The 7,401-nt window shown below is 43.4% G+C and overlaps 1 protein-coding gene across 2 annotated transcripts in view; it reads right to left on the bottom strand.

Moving 5' to 3' along the window:
* grin2da (glutamate receptor, ionotropic, N-methyl D-aspartate 2D, a) overlaps positions 1–5,646 on the bottom strand; it is a 124,503-nt gene extending 118,857 nt beyond the window's left edge. For both annotated transcript variants that reach the window (XR_016118582.1, XM_089022994.1), the window contains exon 1: positions 5,374–5,646. The gene's annotated coding sequence lies outside the window, so the exon portion shown is untranslated. The remainder of the gene's footprint in view (positions 1–5,373) is intronic.
* Between the last annotated feature and the right edge of the window lie 1,755 nt (positions 5,647–7,401).

Consider the following 7,401-nt stretch of genomic DNA (forward strand, 5'->3'; position numbering starts at 1 on the left):
AGAATCTTGAGAATTATTGGTTTCGTTCGCTATTCTTTCTTTCTGACATTTGTTGAATGACCACTGAGGGTACCCACAGTTAGTGAGTGCTCTCCTGATATGTTTTGACTCCTTTTCTCTACCTTCAGTGCTAGTTGGTATTAGTTTAGCCCTATGCTGGAGGGTTCTGATAACTCCTAGTTTATGTTGTAAAGGGTGGTTAGAGTCAAAAAGTAAGTATTGGTCAGTGTGCGTAGCCTTCCTAAAGACTTCTGTTTTTAGCGCTCTGTCCTCTTTTATAATTACTTTACAATCCAAGAAGGCTAGTTGGTTCTCTTGAATGTCCTCACGAGTAAATTTAATGTTGAAGTCTACAGAGTTGAGATGATCTGTGAAGGATTGAATTTCTTGTTTCTTAATTATGACAAAAGTATCGTCTCCATATCTAAACCAGTGTCTAGGTTTAGTCCCTGGGAAGGATGTGAGGGCCTGTTTCTCCATCTCTTCCATGTAAAGATTAGCCACTATGGGTGAAACTGGTGAGCCCATAGCACAACCATGGATTTGTTTATAAAATTTTTCCCGAAATTGAAAATACGTAGTATTAAGGCAGATTTCTAATAATTGGCAGATGTGATCCGGTTTCAGTTTGGTTCTTTCATGCAGAGAAACATCCGCCAGCAGCCTCGTCCTCACCACTGAGACTGCTGCTGGGGTTGGGACAGATGTAAAGAGAGAAGTCACATCGTATGATGCCAAAGTTTCCTCAGGTTCCAATATGAGGTCTTTGATCCTCTCTACAAACCCTGTGGTGTTCTCTACGTGGTATTCTGTGTTACCAACCAACGGAGCTAAAATAGTTTTTAAATATTTGGCTACATTGTATGTAGAGGAGTCAATGCTACAAACAATGGGTCGGAGGGGGAACCCTTCTTTATGTATTTTTGGCAGGCCATAGATACATGGCGTGGCCTCTCCCGGGTATAATCTAAAATACATCTGTTTATCTATATGTTTTCCTTTCTCTAGCTTTTGGAGACAGTCAATCATTTCTTTCTTGTATCTATTGGAAGGGTCCCTTTTTAGTTGCTCATACGTGTTAGAATCACTGATTAACCTATTTATTTTGTCTTCATAATCCAATGTGTTGAGCAGCACTGTGCATCTGCCCTTGTCTGCTGGCAAAATAGTAATATTTTTGTCTTTTTGTAGAGTAGTTAACGCCTTTCTCTCTTCTAATGTTATGTTGGACGGAGGAAGTTTGGCACTACTGAGAAGAGCTGATATTTTAATGCGTAGATCATCTGCCTCTGCATACGAAAGTTTGTTATTTTTAATAGCCGATTCAGTAGCTGTGATATAATCTATTGTAGGTATAGTTTTAGGAGTCACTGAGAAATTTAAACCTTTGGTAAGTACTGCCTTTTCTGTCTCTGAGAGATCTCTGTCTGACAAATTTTTGATCCAATTCTCCCTTGCAAACTGTTCATACCTAATTTTACGCGTGTTTACCAGTAGCTGAGATTGTTTCAGTAAAAGTAATTTTTTTTTTTTTTTTTCAAAAATAATTTTTTCAAAAATTACTTTTGAAAAAAAAAAAGAACCAAACTGAAACCGGATCACATCTGCCAATTATTAGAAATCTGCCTTAATACTACGTATTTTCAATTTCGGGAAAAATTTTATAAACAAATCCATGGTTGTGCTATGGGCTCACCAGTTTCACCCATAGTGGCTAATCTTTACATGGAAGAGATGGAGAAACAGGCCCTCACATCCTTCCCAGGGACTAAACCTAGACACTGGTTTAGATATGGAGACGATACTTTTGTCATAATTAAGAAACAAGAAATTCAATCCTTCACAGATCATCTCAACTCTGTAGACTTCAACATTAAATTTACTCGTGAGGACATTCAAGAGAACCAACTAGCCTTCTTGGATTGTAAAGTAATTATAAAAGAGGACAGAGCGCTAAAAACAGAAGTCTTTAGGAAGGCTACGCACACTGACCAATACTTACTTTTTGACTCTAACTTATTATTATCTAGCTATTAACTATCTATTAGCTACCTGTTCGGTATCTATTAGCTATCTGTTAGCTAGCTGGCAAGCTTTCTATCTATTTGAGGTACTTCCGGGTTGAGTGAACGCTGGCGCGTGTGGCTGCCGCTGCTCACCCGCAGAAGAACTTATTCTGACTGTAAAGTGACCTTGAGAGTTTTGAAAGGCGCTTATAAATGAAATGTATTAATTATTATTATTATTATTATTATTATTATTATTATTATTATTATTATTATTATTATTATTATTATGGTGTGATGGCTTGAGGAAGAAGAAAAAAAGAATTCGGGAGAAGGAAGAAAGGATCAAAGAACCCACATGCCGAATGAGGACAAGGAAGGAGGAGTGAAGACGAGATTGAAGCTGGGAGGAGGAAAGGAAGATGAAGGAAGAGGGGCAGGAAGCAGAAGATTGCAGCTGGAGAAGCAAAAGAGGATTGGAAGCAGGCGTTATGGAATGGAAGGATTACAAAGTACAGCAGGTGAGGGTGGGGTGGTGGGAGGGGGTGGGGTGGTGGCGGGGGGGGGGGGGTGATGAACAAGTTCAGCGTCGGGGTTACACCAAAACGCAACGAAGCCATGAGAGACGGCGGAATAACGACGGCGGGAGCAGGATGCTAATTAGACAAGGAGAGTAATGAACCCTTGCGCGAAGAAGGAGATGAAAAAACAGATAAACAATGAAAATGCTTCACCCATGACAACAATTCTAGTGATCAGCGTTGTCGAAAAAAAAAGTCCTCACCTTGAAGATGAGTCACCAACAAGTACAAACATGTCCGCGCACATTGACACGACAACGTTCATAACCCGGGTACTACTTCCTGTCACGTGACCCGTGTTTTGACACTATTTCATGTGTCTTAGAACGCCACTTCCTGTGTTTCACTGCAGCTACTTCCTGTCATGTGACCCATGTTTTCCTGTCTGGCTATGCTTCTTGTGATGTAACACGTGTTTTGACGATATTTCGTGTCTTATGACACCACTTCCTGTGTTCCTCTGCAGTTACTTCCTGTCATGTGACCCGTGTTTTGACGTTATTCCGTGGTTTACGACACCGCTTCCTGTGTTCCTCTGCAGCTACTTCCTGTCATGTGACCTGTGTTTTGACGCTATTACCTGTGTCTTAAATCACTTCTTGTATTCTTCCGCGGCTACTTCCTGTCATGTGACCCGTGTTTAGAGGCTATTCCGTGTCTTATGACGCCATTTCCTGTGTTCCTCTGCGGCTACTTCCTGTCATGTGACCCGTGTTTTGACGTTATTCCCTGTCTTACGACGCCGCTTCCGATGTTCCTCTGCAGTGACTTCCTGTCATGCGACCCATGCTTTGACACAATTTCCTGTGTCTTACGATGCCATTCCCTGTGTTCCAATTTGGATACTTCCTGCCATGTGCCCTGGGTTTTGCTGCTTTTCCCTGTGTATTACGACATCACTTACTGTGTTCCTTTGCGGCTACTCCCTTGTCTATTTCCCACTTCCTGCACCCTTTCAATTTTCTAATCTACTTCAGGTGTTCCTCGACCAATACTTGCCGTGTTATAACGCCGCATCACAACTACTTCCATCCTTGGTTCCACCTGCAACATTCCTAACATGTGCAAGCAGGAAGTGCAATGCAAACCAGAGTTGAAAGACCATTGAGGTAACTTGTCGGAAGGCGGCCATTTTGGCCATCCTAAAACAAAACACGACATGGTGCGTCGATGTAATATGAGCTTATCTGAGAGCTTTCACAGTCTCGCTTGTTCAACATGTGACGTTGTATCAGGGCGACAAAACTGACCAATCCCAGCTGACTTTGAGTACACTCGTAACAGCTTGTCAGCAATCTCAGGGCGCAAAGACAAATGACTGCTCGGCAGTTGAAGGCAGATCACAGTAGTCCAAAAACAGTAACCAAATCGATGACATAATCATGTATTATTATTATTATTATTATTATTATTATTATTATTATTATAACGCTAAAACAAAACACGACATGGTGCGTCGATGTGATATGAGCTTATCTGAGAGTGAATGCTGGCGCGTGTGGCTTCTGCTGTTCACCCACAGAAAAACATCCTGTGACTGTAAAGTGACCTTGAAAGTTTTGAAAGGCGCTTAGAAATTAAATGTATTATTAATAATAAGAATAAGCTGGAGATATAATAATAATAATCAGTTATTATTATTATTATTATTATTATTATTATTATTATTATTATTATAACGCTAAAACAAAACACGACATGGTGCGTCGATGTGATATGAGCTTATCTGAGAGCTTTCACAGTCTCGCTTGTTCAACATGTGACGTTGTATCAGGGCGACAAAACTGACCAATCCCAGCTGACTTTGAGTGCACTCGTAACAGCTTGTCAGCAATCTCAGGGCGCAACGACAAATGACTGCTCGCCAGTTATAGTCAGATCACATGTAGTCAAAAAACAGTAACCAAATCAATGACAGGGTATATAAAGACAATGAAGTGGAAACCAGTGAATGACATGAAAACAAGGTAATTGCCGGTCGGCATTCAATCACTCGCCATGAACTGGTCCCCACTCGATGGCATATTACAAAAAAAATGATTAGCAGTCAATCACGTACAAACGTGCAAGTACAGTGACGCCATTGGACAACATCACACTCTTCAATGAAGCCAACAGCCTCTCCACCCCCCATATTGGAAGTCGGAAAGTGAATTAGCGTGATGCAGACGCGCTAACCCGCTAACCACTCACTAAAGTGAAGAACAAAATGGAGGGCATCAAGACGCAAAGCGCGAGGAGAATGTAAACGGCAACAAGTCAACGGCTTTGCGTGCCAGCGCCTGTGACTGAACTGTTGAATGCGCCTGTGGACAATCTGCATGATGATGAAGATGATGATGAAGATGATCATTGAGTGTTGTTTGATTATGCGTGTGTGTGTGTTTTGCCACTGCCAGTGTCAACCAGCTGCTAGAGTGTATGTGCTGCTATTTGATGTGTGGCCCAAAGCTTGGGGTCATTAAGACCACTGCGGGATGCTGGAAGGAGCCAGCAGTGTCGCACATATGCGCAACAGCTACGATATAGCGCACATGTGTGTGTGCGGGGGGGGGGGGGCGCTGCTTGTACGTGTGTGTTTTAAGAAACGTCCCGTGAGTGAGTCACACCACCGGCCGGGACTTGGCAACACACTCACCAATGACAGAAGGGTCAAAGATGCATTTTAGCGTGGGGTGTGCGTGAAGGGCAAAGCTGGCGGCAGGTGTGTGTGTGTGTGTGTGTGTGTGTGTGTGTGTGTGTGTGTGTGTGCTCGTGTGTGTGTGTGTGTGTGTGCGGGTACTCACAGTGTGCGCGAGTTTTCGTTCTAATGCTCCTTCCGGGGCTTGTACTCTAACTCCATCCGTCAGTCATCCATCCAGCAGACGTCCTTTGCTTGTCATGCCCGCAGCAGGACAGCGTTCCGGCGCCCCCCGCTCATCATGTGGCACACATACGTTCCCACGCCCCCCCCCCTCCCCGAGTAGGAAGAGGATGATGATGTCTGCTGGTCTGGTCCGCCGGACCGGGGCTACATGTTGCCGCTGTTGCCGCCTGTGCGCGTGTCTGCGGCTCGCCCAAGCGCCCGCCCGCCTGGATGCTGGTCGCCTTAGCATTCAGTATGTACCTACGTCGCCTAGCAACGTCTCTCAGCTACCCTCTCTCTCCGCCTCGGCCCCTCCCTTAGTTGCTCTTCGGCGACACGTGTTGAATGCAAACTGACTCACGCCGGCCGATGCGTCCTTTGCTGCTTCTTCCCGTGTCCTGCCAGTGCCCAAAGTCAAGGACTCCAATGCACACTTTGATCCCCGACGGATGACCTTTGAACCCTGCACTCCAAAAAAAAAACTTCTGAATGTAAAATGGAAACAAATTCCATCCTGCTGCGCTCCTTGGAGGTTCTGGCCGAAGAGAAGATTGTCATGCAAACTTTGATTTGCTATCTAGCTGGCTATCTATTAGCTATCTAGCTATCAGCCTTTCTGGTTGGCTATCTATTAGCTATCTAGCTTTCTATCTATTTGAGTTATTCAGAGTTGAGTGAATGCTGGCGCGTGTGGCTGCCGCTGCTCACCCACAGGAATAACTTAATTAGCTATATAATTAGCTATCTAGCTGGATATCTATTAGCTATCCCACTATTAACTTTTCTAGCTGGCTATCTATTCGCTAGCTATCTTGCTTTCCAACTATTTGAGTTCTATCTATTTGAGTTATTCCGGGTTGAGTGAATGCTGGCGCGTGTGGCTTCTGCTGTTCACCCACAGAAAAACATCCTGTGACTGTAAAGTGACCTTGAAAGTTTTGAAAGGCGCTTAGAAATGAAATGTATTATTAATAATAACAATAAGCTGGATATATAATAATAATAATAATTTATTATTATTATTATTATATCTCTAGCTTATTCTGTATCATTGAGATCGTCATCATTGTCTCTTGAGGTTGAGCACCATTGGTCCTCCAGCCACCGGGAGGCGCCGCCTCCTCCTGTTGACAGCAACTAAAATAGAAAAGACGGTACCAGGTTTAAAAATAGACTTCAACCAGCGAGTGTGGCACATCTTACGACTTCTTCATGTCGCCTTGACAAAGTAAACAAGCAAAAAGACGACTCGAATGTCACTCATAAAACCGACGACAAAATCTGCATTGGTTAAAGGTGGAAAAAATGTCAAGGATTCTGTTTCCTCCTACATTTTGAAACCCGAAACGTGGTTTGAAACCATAGTCGGAAATCTGAAACTTTTCTTGAATACTAACCTTCTAAACCTGAATATAATTTCAAAATGTAATGTTGAAACACAAGGAATTGCATTGTGTCTTTGTAGGTCTGGAGAGAGTGTGTGACAGGGTGCCCAGAAAACAGCTATGGTATTGCATGAGGAAGTCTGGAGTGACAGAAAAGTATGTCAGAGCGGTGCAAGACATGTATCATGACTGTAAGACAGTTGTGAGGTGTGCTGTCGGTGCGACGGAGGAATTCAAGGTGGAGGTGGAACTCCACCAGGGGTCAGCTCTGAGCCCCTTCTTATTTGCTATGGTGATGACAGGCTGACAGATGATGTTAGACAAGAATCTCCTTGGACCATGATGTTTGCAGATAACATTGTGATCTGTAGCGAGAACAGGGAACAGGTGGCGGAGAAACTAGAAATGTGGAGGTATGCCCTGGAAAGAAGAGGAATGAAGATCAGTGGCAGCAAGATGGAATCTATGTGTGCGAATGAGAGGGATCCAAGTACAAGAGTGATGCTAGAGGGAGAAGAGGTAAAGAAGATAGAAGATTTTAAGTACTTGATGTCAACTGTCCAGAGCAAAGGAGAGTGTGGTAA

This window comes from Hippocampus bargibanti, linkage group LG20, assembly GCF_051943395.1.
Source record: "Hippocampus bargibanti isolate YZ-2025 linkage group LG20, ASM5194339v1, whole genome shotgun sequence".
NCBI classification, from domain to species: Eukaryota; Metazoa; Chordata; class Actinopteri; order Syngnathiformes; family Syngnathidae; genus Hippocampus; species Hippocampus bargibanti.